Here is a 23150-nt window from a genome sequence, read left to right as displayed (position 1 = left end):
CGGGAGGAGCTCCGGGCCCTTGAGGACCACCGGGCCCGAGGTGCCTTCGTTCGATCCTGAATCCGCCTCCTTCGGGAGATGGACCGCGGCTCCCGCTTCTTCTATGCCCTGGAGAAAACGAGGGGGGCCAAGAAACACGTCACCTGCCTTCTTGCGGAAGACGGCACCCCCCTCACGGGTCCGGAGGAGATGTGTGGGAGGGCCCGTGACTTCTACACAAGCCTTTTCTCCCCGGACCCGACTGATCCTGACGCTTGCGAGGTGCTCTGGGAGGAACTTCCCACGGTCAGCGTGGGCGACCGAGACCGACTAGAGCTGCCTCTCACCCTGGCCGAGTTCTCGGAAGCCCTCCGTCGCATGCCCACCAATAAATCTCCGGGCATGGACGGGCTGACCGTGGAGTTTTACCGCGCGTTCTGGGACATTCTCGGCCCAGACCTAGTCACCGTCTGGGCTGAGTCCTTGCAGAGCGGAGTCCTCCCTCTGTCATGCAGGCGAGCGGTGCTCGCTTTGCTGCCGAAGAAGGGGGACCTCCGCGATCTACGAAACTGGCGTCCCGTCTCACTCCTTAGCACGGATTACAAAATCGTAGCGAAAGCGATCTCGCTGCGGCTAGGGTCCGTGATGGCGGACGTGGTCCACCCAGACCAGACCTATACTGTCCCGGGTCGCAGCATTTTTGACAACCTCTTTCTCGTCCGAGACCTTTTGGAACTCGGGCGGAGAGATGGTCTATCGTTCGCCCTCCTGTCTCTTGATCAGGAGAAGGCGTTTGATAGAGTAGACCATGGGTACCTCCTGAGCACTCTGCAGGCGTTTGGATTTGGACCTCAGTTTGTGAGTTTTCTCCGGGTGCTGTATGCCTCTGCGGAGTGTTTGGTTAGGCTCAACTGGACCCTGACTGAACCGGTCAGCTTTGGGCGAGGAGTGCGGCAGGGGTGCCCCCTCTCGGGCCAGTTGTATGCTCTGGTGATCGAGCCTTTCCTCTGTCTCCTCCGCAGGAGGATGACAGGGTTGGTGCTGCGGGAGCCGGAGCTGCGGCTGGTCCTGTCAGCGTACGCCGATGACGTACTCCTCGTGGTCCAGGACCCGGGCGACTTGGCGTGAGTGGAGGCATGCCAAGCCATCTATTCGGCAGCCTCCTCCGCCCGAGTCAACTGGGTCAAGAGCTCTGGCTTGGCGGTGGGGGACTGGCGGCAGGTGAGCTCCCTCCCACCCGCACTTCAGACCATCCGGTGGAGTGCGGGTCCACTGCTCTATCTCGGCGTTTACCTTTCCGCCATGCATCCTTCCCCGCCGGAGAACTGGCAAAATTTAGAGGGTGGGGTGATAGAGCGGATCCGGAGATGGACGAGGCTTCTCCGATGTCTCTCCCTCCGAGGGAGAGCACTGGTGCTTAACCAACTAGTCCTGTCCACGCTCTGGTACCGGCTCAACACCCTGGCCCCGGCCCCGGGTTTCCTGACCCACCTCCGGAGATTGATTCTAGAGTTCTTCTGGTCAGGAATGCACTGGGCCCCTGTTGGAGTTCTTCATCTACCCCTGAAGGAAGGAGGGCAGGGCCTGAAGTGTCTGTACACTCAGGTCCGCGTTTTCCGCCTCCAGGCCCTGCAGAGGCTCTTTTATAGTGCAAGTAGTTCGGCATGGAGCATACTGGCTCACGCCTTCCTGCGCCGTTTCCAAGGGCTTTCTCCGAGGGGTTTTCCGCGAGACATCTCCGGGCTGCCGGCCTTCTACCAGGACCTCCTCCGGACCTGGAAATTATTTCTAACAACCAGGTCTGTGGCGGCCACCGTGGGGGCAGATCTCCTCACGGAGCCCCTGCTACACAACCCCCAGCTCTGTGTACAGGTGGCGGAGTCCCGCTCGGTGCGCCAGAGGTTGGTCCTGGCGGAAGTTACGAGGGTCGGAGACCTCCTGGACTACGACCGGAGAGACTGGCTGGATCCCCTGATGCTCGCTCGGCGCATGGGGCTCTCCAGCCTCCGTACCCCCCGGCGCGTACTTCAGGAGGTGAAGGCCGCCTTGACCCCCGCTGCTCGGGCTTATGTTAGCCGAGCCTTGTGCGAGGGCGCACCCCGCCCATCCCTTACCCCAGGCCCGCCGGACCTTTTCATCGGGCCCCCACCCCGTAGATCCCAACACACCCCTCACCCTTTCACTGCAAGCCGGCTGCACGAACTGCAGCCGGTTAGCTTTCAAATTGCTTCACGGAAATACTTATATACACTTACGCTTCACACCCTTCACGCCCACACCCTGGTGTCCCGCCCCGATACAAAGTGGCGGGATCTCCTGCCACCTTTGGAGGGTGAGCAACCTCGGTGGGCCAGCCTGTATTCCACCCTGGTCCCAAGGCCCGTCGGGGACATCAGTTGGCGGCTCCTTCACGGAGCTGTGAGCATGGGCGTGTTTTTGACACGGTTTACCCCCATTCCGGACACTTGTCCTTTTTGCAATGTGAGGGAAACCCTGGTGCACGTGTATTTAGAGTGTGCCAGATTGCAGCCCCTTTTTCGGCTCCTCACAAATATTTTATTACGCTTCTGGCTTCATTTTTCCCCCCACCTTTTTATCTATACACTTCCCATTCGTGGCCCCCACAAAGTCGCGGGATCTTCTGGTCAACCTCCTCCTAGCTTTGGCTAAAACAGCCATTTATAAAACCAGAGAGAGGAGGTTGGCCCATGAAGCGTCCTGCAATTGTGGGGCCGTTTTCCGATCCTCAGTACACTCACGTATCCGGGCGGAGTTCCTCTGGGCGGCGTCCACCGACTCCCTTGAAGCCTTCGAGGAGCGGTGGGCGCTGTATGGGGTTCTCTGCTCGGTGACCCCATCCGGTTCCCTCCGTCTGACCCTTTGATTGAGGGGAAGAACAAGAGACGCCAGCCCCAGCCGTTGCCGCTGTGGATACCATCATTCCTGTCATCTAGGAGGGGTCCTATAATACATGGGTGTCTACCCCCCCCTCCCTAAACTGCCCACCCCGCAGCCGTGCCCATCTTACCGGGCACTCTCAGGAGTGGGAGGATCGGTGACACTGGGCGCGGCACTCGGTAACTCGAGGGGGTGGAAGACCACGAGTGTCGAGGAAGCCCCCCCGCTCTAGGCCACCAGGTAACTCAGGAGGGTGGAAGACCACGAGTGTCGAGGAAGCCCCCCCGCTCTGGGCCCAGGCTAGCCTGAACACTTCTCCCTCCTGAAAGCTGCTGTGTTATACCTTCTGATTGCGTTGTTTTGTTGCATAGTTGTTTTGTTTTCTTTGGTAATTCTGTAAGCGTTACCAATAAACTTTCCTTCTGTTTTCAAAAAAAAAAAAAATCTTCCCTGCTCCCTTACCCAGGGAAAAGGGACCACCTTTGCTTGCTGCTACTCTATTCACTTTCTATTCTCTCCTAAAGCCCCCTGGCCTGGATTTTTCTTACTTTTTGACCCTGCTTCAGTCCCCCCCCGCCCGACCGGGCCAAACGCTTTTTCTTCGTTTTGTTTTTTTTGCTGTTTTTTTGCTGCCGCTCGAGTGCTGGTCGGTTGCCAGCTTGCTGCCAGCCCCTCCCGCCCCCCCCGCCCCCCACGCCTGCTCTCGGACGCCACTTTTGCTCCAGCTGAAACCCCCGGAGGAGGGCGGGAGGACTGCCAACCCGCTACCCAGAGGAGGGGAGTGGAAGCCCCCAGACCCAGCCGTTTTGCTGTTATTTCTAAACCCATACCGAGCTAGGAAGATTCTTCTTATCTCTGCAACATTCTTGGCCTGCTGAAAGCCTCATTACAAAGCCGGAAGAGAAGATAGCCGACAGAAAAAAATCAGGGAAGCTACGAACCATCGCGGAGGGGGCCGTAAGACTGAGTAACTTTTGAATTGTACTCTCATGTGGGGGGAGTTTGACTGTGTTTTAATTGCGTTTGTGGGGGCACAGGGGGTGTGGCACAGAGCTGCCCCCCGATCCATCGGTGCCCCCCCCAACACTATTACAACCGTCACGGCCCCCCCGCCGTCCGTCCCTGCTGGCAACTTGCCACCTGCCTTTGGATTCAGCTGTTTGCTTTGAATTTTGCCGTTCGGACCGGACACAACAGCCGACCAAACGAGACTCTTTGGACAAACGTGCGTGGGTCCACGTCCCCCCCCCCCCTCGGACTGTTCACCCCACAGTTTGCCCCTATTACCGGACCCGAATTCCTGTTTTCCTCCCCCGTCCAGTCTGACCCCTTTGGCACCCCCCCCACCTGCAGCCCAGCAGGGAGGAGTGGTTAATCTGCTTCCCCCCCCTTCTGGTATCTCCCCATCTCTCCCTGCTCACAATGGCGGGGAATGAGAGGGGTGAGGCCCCTCTAACAACCTCAGTTGCCCCTCCCCCACCTCCCCCCCCGCCCAACCCCGAAGCCCTCCCCCCCACCATTGCTGTTAAAACACCTGCCACCGCCCCCGCTGGGGCATCGGCAGTAGGAGATACCGGGGCGACTACTGCCGCTGCTACGTCCACCGCCCCCCAGATTCTAGGAAACCCCCCCCGGCTGGCCGGAAAGGCCAGGGTGTGAAGAAAGGAAAGGGCCCCGCTAAAACCACCAGGCCCTCCATGGCAGGGGCTGCCCCTACCGCTGTGGCCTCGTCATCGACCATGGCGTCCCTCCCCGCTGTTCCCTACACCAACTCTGTGAACGTCCCTCCCCCGGCACCCAGGACGTATGCCCGGGTGGTGGCAGCCCCCACCGCCTGCCGCCTCATCATCTCGCCCACCCACCGCCTCCACTACCATCAATAGCGGCCGGGGCCCCTTTCTCACCATGACCAGGAGGCACGGCGTCCGTTGCCTCCTGGTCCCCACCTCGCCCCACGTGGAGACATACGTGCAGGCGTTGGCGAGGGTGGTAGGACCCACAGCTATCGTGGCGGCCTCCAAAATGTACGGGAAGGTCATCTTTTTCTTAGCATCGGAGACTGCCGCCCAGGAGGCGGTGGAGAAGGGGCTGGCGGTGGGGGGGGATCTTTGTCCCCCTGGAGCCGCTAGAGGACCTGGGCGTTCACCTAGTCCTCACCTCCGTCCCTCCCTTTCAACCCAATGCCGCCCTGTTGCCTGCTCTCTCCACTCTGGGGAAACTTGTTTCTGTCATCAGCCCTCTCCCATTGGGCTGCAAGGACCCCATCCTCCGTCACGTCCTCTCGTTCCGCTGGCAAGTGCAGCTTCTACCGCCGCCGGCGACGCGTGACGGAGAGGCACTCGAGGGGTCCTTCCTAGTCCCCTACCAGGGAGCCCATTATCGGGTATTTTACTCCATGGGAGAAGCCCGGTGCTACCTCTGCCGCTCAGCGGGGCATGTCCGAAGAGACTGCCCTTTGACCCAGCGGGGAGGGGCACCCGAGACCCCTGAGACCTGGCAGGACGTCGGCTCCGTTGGTGCCGACGCCCCTGGCCACCCGGCACCTGAAACCACCTCTCCTCCTGCTCGACCCACCACTGCTCCCGTCTGGGCCCAAGAGACACCTCCCCTACAACGCCCAGACGAGCAAGGGAGTCCCACCCTTGCTATCAACAATCCAGCAGAGCCTATGGAGGAGGGTGCAGCAAAGCTATTACTGGATATAGGAGAGGGCCCGTCCCAAGGAGAACCCCCCGCCCCTCATGCTGCCTCACCGTTACCCCCCCCGAACCCCTGAACCATCGCCTCTGCCCCCCGACACGACCCCTGCTAACCAACCCCCAGACGACGCTATGGAGGGCTGGACCCTAGTCCAGGGGAAGCGAGGCAAGTGGAAGGCTCGAGCTCCGCTGCACCCATCCGATGCGGAGGCCCCCTGGAAGACCAGGAAGGGAGGCACTGACACTGAGCCTTTCGCTATGCCCACGAGTGAGATCCATCCGCCGGTGTCGAGAGGCGAAGACAGAATGGCATTGAAGGGTAGAGTCTCCCCTCCATGGGAGACCCTCCCCTCCAAGACCCCTGAGGAAGCCCCTTCTCCCCGGATACCACCCGAACCCCCCACGAACCCCGAAGCGACCGTCGAGGCAGGCCCCAGAGGAAGGGACCCCGGGGTAGCAGAAGACGACCTCTCCTCCATGTATGACGAGATTGAGGCCCTAGGTTGGACCCCGGTCACCCAGGGAGAGGATGATCTACTGCCTGCTGGCCTCGATCTGGGCAACCTCACCCCAGTCCCCCTTTCCCCATGCTCCCTCCCCCTAATCGCCTTCCCGGGCAGGCACCCTACAGAAGGTGGTCCACCACTTGATGCCATGGCCGCCAAATCCATCACAGAGCCTGCGCCTAGCATCACTGGGAGCCCCCTCCCCCACCCCTCAACCCTCGAATCTGCTCAGGAGGCACCACCTTTCAGTTGCTAGCTTCCCGAAGCCCAGAGCCTTGCCTCTGCCCCTGTCCCTGCCCAATCCACCTCTTCCTGCAATACTATTGCCGCCCCTGGGGTTATTTCTTTCCCGTTTTTTGCGGATTCTCCCCAAGGAGCAGCCTTTGCATTTTCCTGCCGCGACCCATTAGGAGCTGCAATTTTCCCTCCGCCATCCCCTTCTACCCCAAGGAGTGAGATGGACCTAATAACTTTAGCCTGTCAGACGCCCCGTCGGTGGTCCGCACCCTGCCTGCCCGCCTCAGCGGACCACAAGGCTGCATCAAGAGCCCCACCAGAGAACAACCCGGAAATCGCAACCCCCCCGCCATGAGTTGCGAAATGCATTGCGGAAGTTTTTAGAAAACATCCGTGGTGCCTGCAACAGGGTACAGCTGGCTCTCCAGCTATGGGGGGACTTTGATCAAATCCTCCAGGCCACAAGGACCCTTATAAAGGAGGGTAGAGGGCAAGGAAGGCGCGGTGCTGCAGCCTATGGGCGGGCCTGCGGCTTCTGTAATGATTTACTCACTTACGGGATGGGTCATGGATTGCTGCACGACCCGCCAGGGGCCGCAAACACCCCCGCCAATAAGGAACCCCCATCTCCCCAGCCCTCCGCATGACGCCTCTCATTATCGCAACTTTGAACACCAGGGGCTGTAGGATGGCTCTCCGCAGGTCCCACGTGCTCTCTTACCTTCGGGAAGGGGGTACTCTGTAGTTTTCCTGCAGGAGACCCATATGGATCCGACTGCTGAGGACAGCTGGCGGCTGGAGAGGGGGGACGGGGTCTACTTTAGCCACTTCACGATGTGGCAAGCTGGAGTGGCAACCCTGTTCTCCCCCAACCTACGGCCCGAGGTACTAGGGGTCACTGAGGCCATGCCGGGCCACCTGCTGCATCTTTGAGTCCGTAAGAAGGGGCTCGTGGTCAACTTTGTTAATATCTATGCCCCGACTACGAGCCCGAAATGGCCACAATTCTATCAGCGGGTGTCCGACTTCCTCGGCACCCTAGATTCTCACGAGTGCCTAGTCCTGGGAGGGGACTTTAACACCACCCTCGAGGAACGGGACCGCTCAGGGGCCGAACCGAGTCCGGCCGCTGCGAATATTCTCCAAGGGATAGTTGACCATCACTCCCTAGTGGACGTCTGGCGTGACCATCACCCAGATGACACCTCCACGTTCACCTTTGTCCGGGTGGAGGCCCATCGGTCACACCACTCTCGGTTGAACCATATTTACTTATCCCGTTTCCATCTTTCACAGGCCCACTCCTCCGCCATTCGGCCGGCCCCATTCTCCGATCATCATTTGGTCACCGTAACAGTCTCCCTCCGTGCAGAGAGACCGGGGCCGGCCTATTGGCACTTTAATAACAGCCTGTTGGAGGACAAGAGCTTTGTGATGTCCTTCCGGGAGTTTTGGCTGGCCTGGCAAGAGCAGTGGCGTGCCTTTCTCTCGGTGCGGCGATGGTGGGATCTTGGGAAGGTGCGCGCCAAGCTTTTCTGCCGTGACTACACTCGGGGCACCAGCCGACGGCGAAATGCGGCGATCGAGCAGTTGGAACGGGAGGTCTTAGAGATGGAGAGGCACCTGGCCGCCGATCCCGAGGACCCGTCCCTCTGCGGAGCGTACTGGGAGAAGCGGGAGGAACTCCGGGCCCTCGAGGACCACCGGGCCCGAGGTGCCTTCGTTCGGTCCCGCATCCGCCTACTTCGGGAGATGGACCGCGGCTCCCGCTTCTTCTATGCCCTGGAGAAAACGAGGGGGGCCAAGAAACACGTCACCTGCCTTCTTGCGGAAGACAGCACCCCCCTCACGGATCCCGAGGAGATGTGTGGGAGGGCCCGTGACTTCTACACAAGCCTTTTCTCCCCGGACCCGACCGATCCTGACGCTTGCGAGGTGCTCTGGGAGGAACTCCCCACGGTCGGCGTGGGCGACTGAAACCGACTAGAGCTGCCTCTCACCCTGGCCAAGTTCTCGGAAGCCCTCCGTCGCATGCCCACCAATAAATCTCCGGGCATGGACGGGCTGACCGTGGAGTTTTACCGCGCGTTCTGGGACATTCTCGGCCCAGACCTAGTCACCGTCTGGGCTGAGTCCTTGCAGGGCGGGGTCCTCCCTCTGTCGTGCAGGCAAGTGGTGCTCGCTCTGCTGCCGAAGAAGGGGGACCTCCGCGACCTACGAAACTGGCATCCCGTCTCACTCCTTAGCACGGATTACAAAATCGTAGCAAAAGCAATCTCGCTGCGGCTAGGGTCCGTGATGGCGGACGTGATCCACCCAGACCAGACCTATACTGTCCCGGGTCGCAGCATTTTTGACAACCTATTTCTAGTCCGAGACCTTTTGGAACTCGGGCATAGAGACGGTCTGTCGTTCGCCCTCCTGTCTCTCGATCAGGAAAAGGCGTTCGATAGAGTAGACCATGAGTACCTCCTGAGCACTCTGCAGGCGTTTGGATTCAGACCTCAGTTTGTGAGTTTTCTCCAGGTGCTGTACGCCTCCACGGAGCGTTTGTTTAGGCTCAACTGGACCCTGACCGAGCCGGTCAGCTTCGAGCGAGGAGTGCGGCAGGGGTTCCCCCGCGCGGGCCAGCTGTATGCTCTGGCGATCGAGCCTTTCCTCTGTCTCCTCTGCAGGAGATTGACAGGGTTGGTGCTGCGGGAGCCAGAGCTGTGGCTGGTCCTGTCGGTGTACGCCGATGATGTACTCCTCGTGGTCCAGGACCCGGGCGACTTGGCGCGGGTGGAGGCTTGCCAGGCCATCTATTGGGCAGCCTCCTCCGCCCGAGTCAACTGGGTCAAGAGCTCTGGCTTGGCGGTGGGGGACTGGCGGTAGGTAAGCTCCCTCCCACCCACACTTCAGACCATCCGGTGGAGTGCGGGTCCACTGCTCTACCTAGGCGTTTACCTTTCTGCTACGCACCCTTCCCCGCCAGAGAACTGGTAAAATTTAGAAGGCGGGGTGATAGAGCGGCTCCGGAAATGGACGGGACTACTCCGATGTCTCTCCCTCCGAGGGAGAGCACTGGTGCTTAACCAACTAGTCCTGTCCATGCTCTGGTACCGGCTCAACACCCTGGCCCCGGGTTTCCTGACCAACCTCCGGACATCGATTCTAGAGTTCTTTTGGTCAGGAATGCACTGGGCCCCTGTTGGGGTTCTTCATCTACCCCTGAAGGAAGGAGGGCAGGGCCTGAAGTGTCTGCACACTCAGGTCCGTGTCTTCCGCCTCCAGGCCCTGCAGAGGTTCCTTTATAGTGCAGGCAGTTCGATGTGGAGCATATTGGCTCACGCCTTCCTGCGCCGCTTCCAAGGGCTCCGATACGACCGGCAGCTCTTTTATCTTTGTCCGAGAGGTTTTCCGTGAGACCTCTCCGGGCTGCCGGTCTTCTACCAGGACCTCCTCCGGACCTGGAAACTCTTCTCAACGACCAGGTCCGTGGCGGCCACCGTGGGAGCAGAGCTCCTCACGGAGCCCCTGCTACACAACCCCCAGCTCCGTGTGCAGGCGGCGAAGTCCCCCTCGGTGCGCCAGAGTTTGGTCCTGGCGGAAGTTACAAGAGTCGTACACCTTCTGGACTACGACCGGGGAGACTGGCTGGATCCCCTGACGTTCACCCAGTGCATGGGGCTCTCCAGACCTTGTACCACCGGCGCGTACTTCAGGAGGTGAAGGCCCGCCTTGATGCCCGCTGCTCGGGCTTATCTTAATCGAGCCCTGCGTGAGGGCACACCCGGCCCACCCTCTATCCCAGGCCCGCCGGACCTTTCAATTGGGCCCCTACCCCGTAGATCCCAACAAACCCCTCACCCTTTTACTGCAAGCCGGCTGCATGAACTGCAGCCGGTCAGCTTCCAAATCGCGCCACGGAAATATTTATACACACTCACGCTTCACACCCTTCACGCCCACACCCTGGTGTCCCGCCCCGATACAAAGTGGCGGGACCTCCTGCCACCTTTGGAGGGTGAGCAACCTCGGTGGGCCAGCCTGTATTCCACCTTGGTCCCAAGGCCCGTCGGGGACATTAGTTGGCGGCTCCTTCACGGAGCTGTGAGCACAGGCGTGTTTTTGACGCGGTTCACCCCCATCCCAGATACTTGCCCTTTTTGCAACGTGAGGGAAACCTTGGTGCACGTATGTTTAGAGTGTGCCAGATTGCAGCCCCTTTTCCGGCTCCTCACAAATATTTTATTACGCTTTTGGCTGCACTTTTTCCCTCACCTTTTTATCTACACACTCCCCATCCGTGTCCCCACAAAATCGCAAGATCTCCTGGTTAACCTCCTCCTAGCCCTAGCTAAAACAGCCATTTATAAAACCAGAGAGGGGAGGTTGGCTAATGAAGCGTCCTGCGATTGTAGAGCCGTTTTCCGATCCTCTGTACATTCACGTATCCGGGCAGAGTTCCTCTGGGAGGCGTCCACCGACTCCCTTGACACCTTTGAGGAGCGGTGGGCGCTGTCCGAGGTTCTCTGCTCGGTGACCCCGTCTGGTTCCCTCCGTCTGACCCTTTGATTGAGGGGAAGAGCGAGAGACCCCAGCCCCAGCCGTTGCCGCTGTGGATACCATCATTACTGTCACCTAGGAGGGGTCCTATAACACGTGGTTTAACCCTCCCCCCCCCAAACTGCCCACCCCGCAGCCGTGCCCATCTTGTCGGGCACTCTCAGGATAGGAATAATTGGTGACACTGGGCGTGGCACTAGGTAATTCGAGGGGGTGGAGGACAACGAGTGTTGAGGAAGCCCCCCTGCTCTAGGCCACCAGGTAACTCAGGAGGGTGGAAGACCACGAGTGTCGAGGAAGCCCCCCCGCTCTGGGCCCAGGCTAGCCTGAACACTTCTCCCTCCTGAAAGCTGCTGTGTTATACCTTCTGTTTGCTCTTGTTTTGTTGCATAATTTTGCTTTATTCTTTTTGGTGATTCTTTGTAAGTGTTACACAAATAAAATTCTTTTCTGCTTCAAAAAAAAAAAATTTCTCTCCTAAAGCCCCCTGGCCTGGGCTTTTCTTTCTTTTTGACCCTGCTTCAGTTCCCACCCCTGACCGGGCCAGACACTTTTTCTTCGTTTTGTTTTTTTTTCTGTTTTTTTGCTGCCGTTCGAGTGCTGGTCGGCTGCCAGCTTGCTGCGAAGCCCCCACACGCCTGCTTTCGGACGCTGCTATTGCTCCAGCTGAAACCCCCGGACGGGGGGGGGGACTGCCGACCCGCTCCCCGTAGGAGGGGAGTGGAAGCCCCCAGACCCAGCTGTTTGCTGTTCGTTTGTGGATCTGTAATTAACCGACAAGTTATTTTTTTTCTTCTTATCTACTTGGCATTTTTGGAATGCTCCACAAAGCCCGGGAGAGAAGACAGCCAACAAAGACATCGCCCAGGGAAGCTACAAATCATCGTGGAGGGGGCCGTAAGACTGAGTAACTTTTGAACTGTACTCTTGTGTGGGGGGAGTTTGACTGTGTCTTAACTGCGTTTGTAGGGGCACAGAAGGTGTGGCCGGAGCTGACCCCCGATCCATTGGTGCCCCCCCCAACACTACTACAAGCGTCACGGCCCCCCCCGCCGTCCATCCCTGCTGGCAGCTTGCCATCTGCCTTTGGATTCAGCTGCTTGCTCTGAATTTCACCGTCCGGACCAGACACAACAGCCGACCAAACGAGACTCTTTGGACAAACACGCGTGGGTCCTCGTACCCCCTCTCCCCCCCGGACTGCCCACCCCACAGTTTGCCCCTACTACCTAACCCCAACTCCTGTTTCCACCCCCTGTCCAGTCCGACCCATTTGGCCCCCGCCTGCAGCCCCACAGGGAGAAGCAGTTAATCTGCTTCCCCCTCCCCCCGGTGTCTCCCTGTCTCTTCCTGCTCACGATGGTGGGGAATGAGAGGGGTGAGGCCCCTCTAATAACCTCAGTTGCCCCTTCCCCACCTACCCCCCTGCCTAACCCCCAAGCCTCCCCCCGACACTGCTGCCAAAACACCTGCCACCACCCCCGCTGGGGCATCGGCAGCAGGAGGCACCGGGGCGACTACTGCCGCTGCTACGCCCACCCCCCCCCAGATTCTAGGAGAGCCCCCCCAGTTGGCCGGAAAGGCCAGGGTGTGAAGAAGGGAAAGGGCCCCGCTACAGCCACCAGGCCCTCCATGGCAGGGGCTGCTCCCACCGCTGTGGCCTCGTCATCGACCATGGTGTTTCTCCACGCTGTTGCCTCCACCAGCTCTGCGAGCGTCCCTCCCCAGGTCCCCAGAGTGTATGCCCAGGCAGTAGCAGCCCCCCCACCGCCTGTCACCTCGTCATCTCGCCCACCCACCGCCTCCGCTACCATCAATAGCGGCCGGGGCCCCTTCCCCACCATGACCAGGAAGCACGGCGTCCGTTGCCTCCTGGTGCCCGCCTCGCCCCACGTGGAGACATATGTGCAGGCGTTGGCGAGGATGGTAGGACCCATGGCTATTGTGGCGGCCTCCAAAATGTATGGGAAGGTCGTCTTTTTCTTAGCATCGGAGGCTGCCGCCCAGGAGGCGGTGAAGAAGGGCCTGGTGGTGGTGGGGGGTGTTCGTTCCTCTGGAACCGCTAGAGGACCTGGGCGTCTGGCTAATCCTGACCTCCGTCCCTCCTTTTCTACCCAATGCCGCCCTGTTACCCGCTCTCTCCACCCTGGGGAAACCCGTTTCTGTCAACAGCCCTCTCCCGTTGGGCTGCAAGGAACCCACCCACCGTCGCGTCCTTTTGTTGCGCCGGCAAGTGCAGCTTCTACCGCTGCCGGCGGCGCGAGACGGAGAGGCGCTCAAGGGGTTCTTCCTAGTCCCCTACCAGGGAGCCCACTATCGGGTCTTTTACTCCACAGGAGAGGCCCGGTGCTACCTCTGCCGATCAGCGGGGCATGTCCGAAGAGACTGTCCCTTGGCCCAGCGGGGGGAGGGGCACCTGAGACCCCTGAGACCCGGCAGGACATCGGCTCCGTCATTGCCGACGCCCCTAGCCGCCTGGTACCTGAAACCACCTCTCCTCGTGTTCGATCCACCGCTGCTCCTGCCTGGGCCGAAGAGACACCTCCCCTACAATGCCCAGACGAGCGAGGGAGCTCCGCCCTTGCTGTTAACAATCCAGCAGAGCCTATGGAGGAGGATGCAGCAAAGATATTACTGGGCATAGGAGATGGCCCACCCCAAGGAGAACTGGCCCCCCCTCATGCTGCCTCACCGTTACCCCCCCGAACCCCTGAACCATCGCCTCTGCCCCCCGACATGACCCCTGCTAACCAACCCCCAGACGACGCTATGGAGGGCTGGACCCTAGTCCAGGGGAAGCGAGGCAAGCGGAAGGCTCGAGCTCCGCTGCACCCATCCGATGCGGAGGCCCCCTGGAAGACCAGGAAGGGAGGCACTGACACTGAGCCTTCCGCTATGCCCATGAGTGAGATCCATCTGCCGGTGTCGAGAGGGGAAGACAAAATAGCACTGGAAGGTAGAATCTCCCCTCCACGGGAGACCCTCCCCTCCGAGACCGCTGAGGAAGCCCCTTCTGCCCGAATATCACCCAAACCACCCGCAAACCCTGAAGCGACCGTCGTAGCGGGCGCCAGAGGGGAGACCCCCGGGGTGGCAGAAGACAACGTCTCCTCCATGTATGAGGAGATCGAGGCCCTAGGTTTGACCCCAGTCACCCAGGGAGAGAATGACCCACTGCCGGCTGGCCTCGATCTGGGCAACCTTACCCCAGTCCCCCTTTCCCCATGCTCCCTCCCCCTAATCGCCTTCCCGGGCAGGCACCCTACAGAAGGTGGTCCACCACTTGATGCCATGGCTGCCAAATCCACCACAGAGCCTGCACCTAGCATCACTGGGAGCCCCCCCTCCCCACCCCCTTAACCCTCGAATCTGTTCGGGAGGCACCACCTCTCAGCTGCTTGCCTCCCAAAGCCCAGAGCCTTGCCTCTGCCCCCGCCCCCACCCCTGTCCCTGCCCAATCCACCTCTTCCTGCAATACTATTGCCGCCCCTGGGGTTATTTCTTTCCCGTTTTTTGCGGATTCTCCCCAAGGAGCAGCCTTTGCATTTTCCTGCCACGACCCATTAGGAGCTGCAATTTTCCCTCCGCCATCCCCTTTTACTCCAAGGCTTGAGACGGACCTAATAACTTTAGCCTGTCAGACGCCCCGTCGGTGGTCCGCACCCTGCCTGCCCGCCTCAGCGGACCACAAGGCTGCACCAAGAGCCCCACTAGGGAATAACCGGGAAATCGCAACCCCACCCCCCCATGAGCTGCGAAAAGCATTGTGGGAGTTTTTAGAAGACATCCGTGGCTCCCGCAACAGGGTACAGCTGGCTCTCCAGCTATGGAGGGACTTTGATCAACTCCTCCTGGCCACAAGGACCCTTATAAAGGAGGCTAGAGGGAAAGTAAGGCAAGGTGCCGTGGCCTACGGGCAGGCCCGCAGCTTCTGTGATGATTTACTCACTTACGGGATGGGTCACGGATTGTTGCGTGACCCGCCAGGGGCCACAAACACCCCCGCCAACAAGGAACCCCCACCGTCCCAGCCCTCTGCATGACGCCTCTCATTATCGCAACTTTGAACACCAGGGGCTGCAGGATGGCTCTCCACAGGTCCCAGGTGCTCTCTTACCTTCGGGAAGGGGGTACTCTGTGGATTTCCTGCAGGAGACCCATACGGATCCGACCGCCGAGGACAGCTGGCGGCTAGAGTGGGGGGACGGGGTCTACTTTAGCCACTTCACGATTCGACAAGCTGGAGTGGCAACCCTGTTCTCCCCCAACCTACGGCCCGAGGTGCTAGGGGTCACTGAGGCCATGCCGGGCCACCTGCTGCATCTCCGTGTCCGTATGGAGGGGCTCATGGTCAACCTCGATAACATCTATGCCCCGACAACGAGCCTGAAGTGGCTGCAATTCTATCAGCGGGTGTCCGACTTCCTCGGCACCCTAGATTCTCACGAGTGCCTAGTCCTGGGAGGGGACTTTAACACCACCCTCGAGGAACGGGACCGCTCAGGGGCCCAGCTGAGCCCGGCCGCCGCGAACATTCTCCGAGGAATAGTCGAACATCACTCCCTAGTGGACGTCTGGCGTGACCACCACCCAGATGACACTTCCACATTCACCTTTGTCCGGGTGGAGGCCCATCAGTCACACCACTCTCGTTTGGACCGTATTTATTTATCCCGTTTCCATCTTTCACAAGCCCACTCCTCCAACATTCGGCTGGCCCCATTTTCCAACCATCATCTAGCCACCATAACAGCCTCCCTCCGCGCAGAGAGGCCAGGGCCGGCCTATTGGCATTTTAACAACAGCCTGTTGGAGGATGAGGGCTTCGGGACGTCCTTCCAGGAGTTTTGGCTGGCCTGGCGAGAGCAGCGCCGTGCCTTTCCCTTGGCGCGACGATGGTGGGATCTAGGGAAGGTGCGCGCCAAGCTCTTCTGCCGTGACTACACCCGGGGCACCAGCCGACGGAGAAATGCAGCGATAGAGCAGTTGGAACGGGAGGTCTTAGAGATGGAGAGGCGTCTGGCCGCCAGCCCCGAGGACCCGTTCCTCTGCAGAGCGTGCCGGGAGAAGCGGGAGGAGCTTGAGCCCTCGAGGACCATCGGGCTCGAGGTGCCTTTGTTCGATCCCGCATCCGCCTCCTTTGGGAGATGGATCACGGCTCCCGTTTCTTCTATGCCCTGGAGAAACTGAGGGGGGCCAAGAAACATGTCACCTGCCTTCCAACAGAAGACGGAACCCCCTTACGGATCCTGTGGAGATGTTTGGGAGGTCCCGTGACTTCTACACAAGCCTTTTCTCCCTGGATCCGACCGATCCTGGCGCTTGCAGAGTGCTCTGGGAGGAACTTCCCATGGTCAGCGTGGGCGACCGAGACCAACTAGAGCTGCCTCTCACCCTGGCCGAATTCTCGGAAGCCTTCCGTCGCATGCCCACCAATAAATCTCCGGGCAGGGACGGGTTGACCGTGGAGTTCTACCGCGCGTTCTGGGACATCCTTGGCCCAGACCTAGCCACTGTATGGGCCGAGTCTTTGCAGGGCGGGGTCCTCCCTCTTTCGTGCAGGCAAGCAGTGCTCGTCTTCTTGCCGAAGAAGGGGGACCTCCGCGATCTACGAAACTGGCATCCCGTCTCACTCCTTAGCACAGACTACAAAATCGTAGCAAATGCAATCTCGCTGCGGCTAGGGTCCGTGATGGCGGACGTGATCCACCCAGACCAGACCTATACTGTCCCGGGTCGCAGCATTTTTGACAACCTATTTCTAGTCTGAGATCTTTTGGAACTCGGGCGTAGAGACGGTCTGTCGTTCGCCCTCCTGTCTCTTGATCAGGAGAAGGTGTTCGATAGAGTGGACCATGGGTACCTCCTGGGCACTCTGCAGGCGTTTGGATTTGGACCTCAGTTTGTGAGTTTTCTCCAGGTGCTGTATGCTTCCGCGGAGTGTCTGGTTAGGCTTAACTGGACCCCGCCCGAACCGGTAAGCTTCGGGCGAGGAGTACGGCGGGGTGCCCCATCTCGGGCCAGCTGTACGCTCTGGCGATCGAGCCCTTCCTCTGTCTCCTCCGCAGGAGGTTGACGGGGTTGGTGCTGTTGGAGCCGGAGCTGTGGCTGGTCCTGTAGGCATACGCCAATGATGTGCTCCTCGTGGTCCAGGACCCGGGGGACTTGGCGCGGGTGGAGACTTGCCAGGCCATCTATTCAGCAGCCTCCTCCGCCCGAGTCAACTGGGTCAAGAGCTCTGGCTTGGCGGTGGGGGACTGGTGGCAGTTGAGCTCCCTCCCACCCGCACTTCAGATCATCTGGTGGCGTGCGGGTCCACTGCTCTACTTAGGCGTTTACCTTTCTGCTACGCACCCTTCTCCGCCGGAGAACTGGTAAAATTTAGAAGGCGGGGTGATAGAGCGGCTCCGGAAATGGACGGGACTACTCCGATATCTCTCCCTCCGAGGGAGAGCAGTGGGGCTTAACCGACTAGTCCTGTCCATGCTCTGGTACTGGCTCAACACCCTGGTCCCAGCCCTGGGTTTCCTGACCAACCTCCGGACATCGATTCTAGAGTTCCTTTGGTCAGGAATGCACTGGGCCCCTGTTGGGGTTCTTCCTCTACCCCTGAAGGAAGGAGGGCAGGGCCTGAAGTGTCTGCACACTCAGGTCCGTGTCTTCCGCCTCCAGGCTCTGCAGAGGTTCCTTTATAGTGCAGGTAGTTCGATGTGGAGCATATTGGCGCACACCTTCCTGCGCTGTTTCCAAGGGCTCCAATACAACTGGCAGCTCTTTTATCTTTGTCTGAGAGGTTTTCTGCGAGACCTCTCCGGGCTGCCGGTCTTCTACCAGGAGCTCCTCCGGACCTGGAAACTGTTCACAGCGACCAGGTCCGTGGCGGCCTCTGTGGGGGAAGATCTCCTCGCGGAGCCCTTGCTACACAACCCCCAGCTCTGTGTGTAGGTGGCGGAGTCGCGCTCGGTGCGCTTGAGTTTGATCCTCGCGGAAGTCACGAGAGTTGGAGACCTCCTGGATTACGACTGGGGAGACTTGCTGGATCCCCTGACGCTCGCTTGGCGCATGGGGCTCTCCAGACCTCGTACCGCCCGGCGCATACTTCAGGAGGTGAAGGCTGCCTTGACGCCTGCTGCTAGGGCTTATCTCAACTGAGCCCTGTGCAACCCCAGGCCCGCCGGACCTTTCAATTGGGCCCCTACCCCGTAGATCCCAACAAACCCCTCACCCTTTCACTGCGAGCCGGCTGCATGAACTGCAGCCGGTCAGCTTCCAAATCGCACCACGGAAATATCTGTACCCACTCACACGTCACACCCTTCACGCCCACACCCTGGTGTCCCGCCCCGATACAAAGTGGCGGGACCTCCTGCCACTTTTGGAGGGTGAGCAGCCCCGGTGGGCCAGCCTGTATTCCACCTTGGTCCCGAGGCCCGTTGGGGACATTAGTTGGCGGCTCCTTCACGGAGCTGTGAGCACGGGCGTGTTTTTGATGTGGTTCACCCCCATCCCAGATACTTGCCCTTTTTGCAACGTGAGGGAAACCCTGGCGCACGTATATTTAGAGTGTGCCAGGCTGCAGCCCCTTTTCTGGCTCCTCACAAATATTTTATTATGCTTTTGGCTGCACTTTTCCCCTCACCTTTTTATCTACACACTCCCCATCCGTGTCCCCACCAAGTCGCAGGATCTCCTGGTTAGCCTCCTCCTAGCCCTAACTAAAACAGCCATCTATAAAACCAGAGAGGGGAGGCTGACCCATGAAGTGTCCTGCTACTGTAGGGCCGTTTTCCGATCCTCAGTACATTCACGTATCTGGGCAGAGTTCCTCTGGGCAGCGTCCACCGACTCCCTTGATGCTTTCAAGGAGCGGTGGGTGCTGTCCGAGGTTCTCTGCTTGGTGACCCCATCCGGTTCCCTCCGTCTGACCCTTTGATTGAGGGGAAGAGCGAGAGACCCCAGCCCCAGCCGTTGCCGCTGTGGATACTGTCACCTAGGAGGGGTCCTATCACACGTGGGTGTACATCCCCCCCACCCCCAAACCGCCCACCCCGCTGCTGTGCCCATCTTGTCGGGCACTCTCAGGAGAGGGATAATTGGTGACACGGGGCACGGCACTACGTAACTCGAGGGGGTGGAAGACCACAAGTATTGAGGAAGCCCCCCTGCTCTAGGCCACCAGGTAACTCAGGAGGGTGGAAGACCACGAGTGTCAAGGAAGCCCCCCCCGCTCTGGGCCCAGGCTAGCCTGAACACTTCTCCCTCCTGAAGGCTGCTGTGTTATACCTTGCATTTGCTTTTGTTTTGTTGCATAGTTTTGTTTTTTCCTTTTTGGTGATTCTTTGTAAGTGTTATGCAAATAAAATTCTTTTCTGCTTCAAAAAAAAAAATTTACTCTCCTATAGCCATCAGGCCTGACCCTGTCACAATACATTTTTTAAACTATCCCCAAATGCCTTGCAAATTAAAGAATATTTCAGTTAAAATCCTAATCTCATCAAAAACTGTGATTTCATACTTTTGTATGAATCCATGTACAGTAACCGTTTTAATATGATGAACCTCTTCTGTACATCTCCAGTCTGTTTCATTCACCCTTATATGCAAGTCTTGGGCTAGAGTAGACTAAGTGATTAGAATTTTAATCACACTAATGCAAAAGGTCCAGTTCAGCGCTCTTCTATACCAGTGTAGAGCAGGAGTAACTCCACTGCAGTCGATGAGATTACACCAGCGTAAGTGAAAACAGAGTCAAGTCAATGTTGTTCAGTGTCCGTCAGACTTACCGCATCATTGTAGTTTACTACATTCACTTCCTTTCCTCCTACAGCAGGGGTGAGCAAACTTTGTGGCCCGAGAGCCACATCTGGGGATGGAAATTGTATGCTCATGGAATTGGGGGTTGGGGTACGGGAGGGGGTGAGGGCTTTGGCTGGGGGTGCGGGTTCTGGGGTGTGGCTGGGGATGAGGGGTTGGAGGTGCAGGCAGGTGCTCCAGGCTGGGACTAAGGGGTGTGGAGGGCAGGAGGGGGATCAGGGCTGGGGTGGGGGGTTGGGGTGCAGGACAGGGTCAGGGGTGCAGGCTCCTGACGGCGCTTACCTCAAGCAGCTCCCAGAAACAGCAGCATGTCCTCTCTTCAGCTCCTATGCGGAGGCATGGCCAGGAGGTTCTCTGCGCTGCCCCATCCACAGGCACTGCCCCTGCAATGGGAGCTGCGGGGGCAGTGTACAGAGCGCCCTGGCTGTCCCTATGCATTGGAAGCAGAAGGGGGATGTGCCACTGCTTCCAGAAGCCGCATGGAGCCCTGACATGCAAAGAGCAGGACAAGGCCCAGACCCGCTCCCCGCTCCCTGGCTGAAGTCTGAAGGCCTGGATGCAACCCCTATGGCCCACCTCTGTCCTATAGTAAAATAACTCACCATTTCCGTAGGAAGTCCTGTCTATACATCTACCATTCTATTTTTTTTGACAACATGCTTTCATTATTACACAGATAAAACCAACAGATAGCCTTTTGTGGTTTGTTTTCCACAAAGCAGGATATATTTTCACCAGACTGTGCAGTATAAATTAAAATAAAAACTAATGTGCAAATATAAAATTGAATTATCTGCTCCAATGATATTCAAGGCGGGGTGGTCAGAAAGGAAATTAAAAAAAAAAACAGAAAAACACACTTTATGTCAAGTGTCCATTGGTAGCCAAACACTTTGAGATAATGGTGGCCTTTTATTATGAGCAGCGTAGCGATGCCTAGGAACTCTACAGTGCAGTACAGAAGCCCCGGAGAATGGCAGTCTTACCTATCTCACACCCACAGAATGGGGAGCAGTGAAGACAAGGAGGCTTGAGTCTCACCTCACTTACACCAGTTTTGAACTAGTGTAACTCTGTTGACTTTGATGGAGTCACTCCTGCTTTATACTTGTTAATGAGATCAGAATCAGGCCCAGGATTCCTTTCAAAGCTCATCCCTGCCATCCCCCAATCAGCCAGAAAAGTTATCAGGACTCAGTCTGAGGAAGGGTATCAGAATCTGTGGATAGCTAAAAATACAGAACAAAATTCAATTCCAGCAATTCTAAAATAGCAAACCAAAATGTGCACTTGATGAAGGGGAAAACACTCCTCACCGCTCCCTCTCTTAACCAACAGCTCTTGCTTCCTTTGCTACAAGTGCCCTGGCCCCCTTTAGCCAGCCAAACCCCTCCAATTTCTTTCTGTGACAAGTGCCTCCTACTTCCCTTTTCAGATGGCTGTTCCTCTGGCCTTTTTGATCCTCTTCCTGGTGCCAAACCTACCCTCCCTATTTGCAAGTGCTTTATAGGCTTGTCAAGTCATGCACATCTTAAGTTTTGCGCCTTGAGAGCTCTGCAGTGGAAAGCAGCGAATGTGTTATTAACAGACTCTGTCTGCTCTCGCTTAATTTTCCCCTCCAGAATGGGTTCTTCTGGATAACCTACTGCAGCATCTCTCCAGACTTCATGGTTGCCGTCATCACTGGATTTCAGGTATGTAAGTATATCAACTTGAAAGGCGTGGGGCAGGGAGTAAGGGGTGACAGACCTATCTACCATACTTCATGAACCTGGGAGGTGAAGGGGACCAGAACATGGAAATGCATTTCTGTGTAGAGGAAGGGATTGTGGAGGGGTCTGAAATACTTGAGTGTATTCGCATGCAGGGACTACCTGAGTGAAGAAGGTGAGATCACCATTTTACTATAGCGATTACATGATCCCAGTGGCTTAGGAAGTAGTATTTTCCCCTTGAAAAGGGGAGAAGAAGCCTGCTGTATGCCCCCAAACAGGACATGGGGGAGTGGGTCTAGAGTTATCCCCCATTTTTAAAGAGGAAGTGGGGAGCTTCAGTCATCCCTGTGAAGAACTGAGAGAATTAGTAAGCACATTTGGAAGGTCCCTGTACCTGACTGCTGGTCCCTGTAGCTGACTGTCCCTCCTTCTCCTCAGAAGGGTGCATTAGATAAGAGGAAATATTTGTTGAGTGGGGAAGGCTGTACTGGAGAGGGAGCCATGGTGCCCGCTGAAAGTTTGGATAAGCTGCAGATGCAACAAGTGTATTCTGGATGTCTGTCTAAGCTAAGCTAAAACTAACATTCTGAGGTAAATCTATCCCTAACATTTGGCTATAGTGATAAATATTTCTAGAGCACACAACACAGATCAATCAATACCCATCAATATGTGTATATGCTATAGCTGCGGTTTTCAAAAGAGCCAAAGAGAATTAGGTGCCCAAATTCCCAGTCCACTCTTACGAGCCTCACAGTTTAGCATTGTTAACCAAAAGCCAGCCCTGGTTATTTTTGAATATAGCGGCACACACTTAAACAATAGACATTTCACTGAGAGACATTTGCAGCTTAATAAAATCTCTATGGCCCAATGTCCCATTAATTTGGTCATGAAGTTAATGCTCCAGGAAAATGGGGCAGCCCTACGATCCTTCTTTACTAGGGATTTCCACTGAACATTTTTTCTTTTTCTTTTCTTTCTTTTTCTTTTGTTTTTTGGCTGGGGGGAAGGAAGGGAAGATTTAACATAATCATGAATCTCACACAGATCAATCTCCCTTCTTATGGTGTTTCTATTTCAGATGGAGCAAACACACCTATTGTGGTTCTTCAGCAAGACCTTCATATCATAAACCTTACTGATAGCCATCTTCTTCAGCTGGTTGGGACTCTTTGTGATTTTTCCCATTTACTGTTGTAAGTGATGCTAATCAGATCCTTTCCGCATTGTTGCCAGTTTAAAGAACCTTTGAAGGCATTTGGATATGTTGGGGGGGGGGAACACCAATATATTATAAATCCAGGAAGTGGATCAAAGTAATGGAACAACCTCCAGGCTCCAGTTCTATCAGAGTTTGTGTATTATGGATCTTCTTCCATATACCCTGGTGTAACTGAGGACTTAAACTGGTGTAAGTGAGATCAAACCTTTTGTCTTGTGTTGAGATTTATAAGAGAGCCCAAACTCCAACCCATCTGGGTAACCTATTGTGTGACTCAATCCTTAAAAATGAAGAAATACTACACGATTCTGCAGAATACTTTTTTTTTTTTTTTGCAGGGTGGGAGGGGGAGGAGAATACGGAAGCTTTAAAAAAAAATAGAATCCTTCACATTCAAAAGTGTCCAGTTTCCATGATTCTACCCTGAACTGGAGTTAAAGAAGGAGAAGTCAGAAGGGGATTCCCCCCTCCCACCTTCTCTCCAGAATGACCTTAGTTAGTACTGCTTCCTCAACTTTGTGAAGATTCT

General features: G+C 57.1%; 1 long non-coding RNA gene across 2 annotated transcripts in view; it reads left to right on the top strand.

The window, feature by feature from the left end:
* LOC311517654 overlaps positions 1 to 22912 on the top strand; it is a 90716-nt gene extending 67804 nt beyond the window's left edge. For both annotated transcript variants that reach the window (XR_014710750.1, XR_014710751.1), the window contains 2 exons: positions 21304 to 21375; positions 22481 to 22912. This is a non-coding gene — a long non-coding RNA (uncharacterized lncRNA). The remainder of the gene's footprint in view (positions 1 to 21303; positions 21376 to 22480) is intronic.
* Positions 22913 to 23150: the final 238 nt, after the last annotated feature.

This window comes from Lepidochelys olivacea (genome assembly GCF_965140295.1).
Source record: "Lepidochelys olivacea isolate rLepOli2 genome assembly, chromosome: 3".
Lineage (NCBI taxonomy): Eukaryota > Metazoa > Chordata > Testudines > Cheloniidae > Lepidochelys > Lepidochelys olivacea.
The sequence above is the reverse complement of the archived record's forward strand: the minus strand, read 5'-3'. Positions and strand labels throughout refer to the sequence as shown.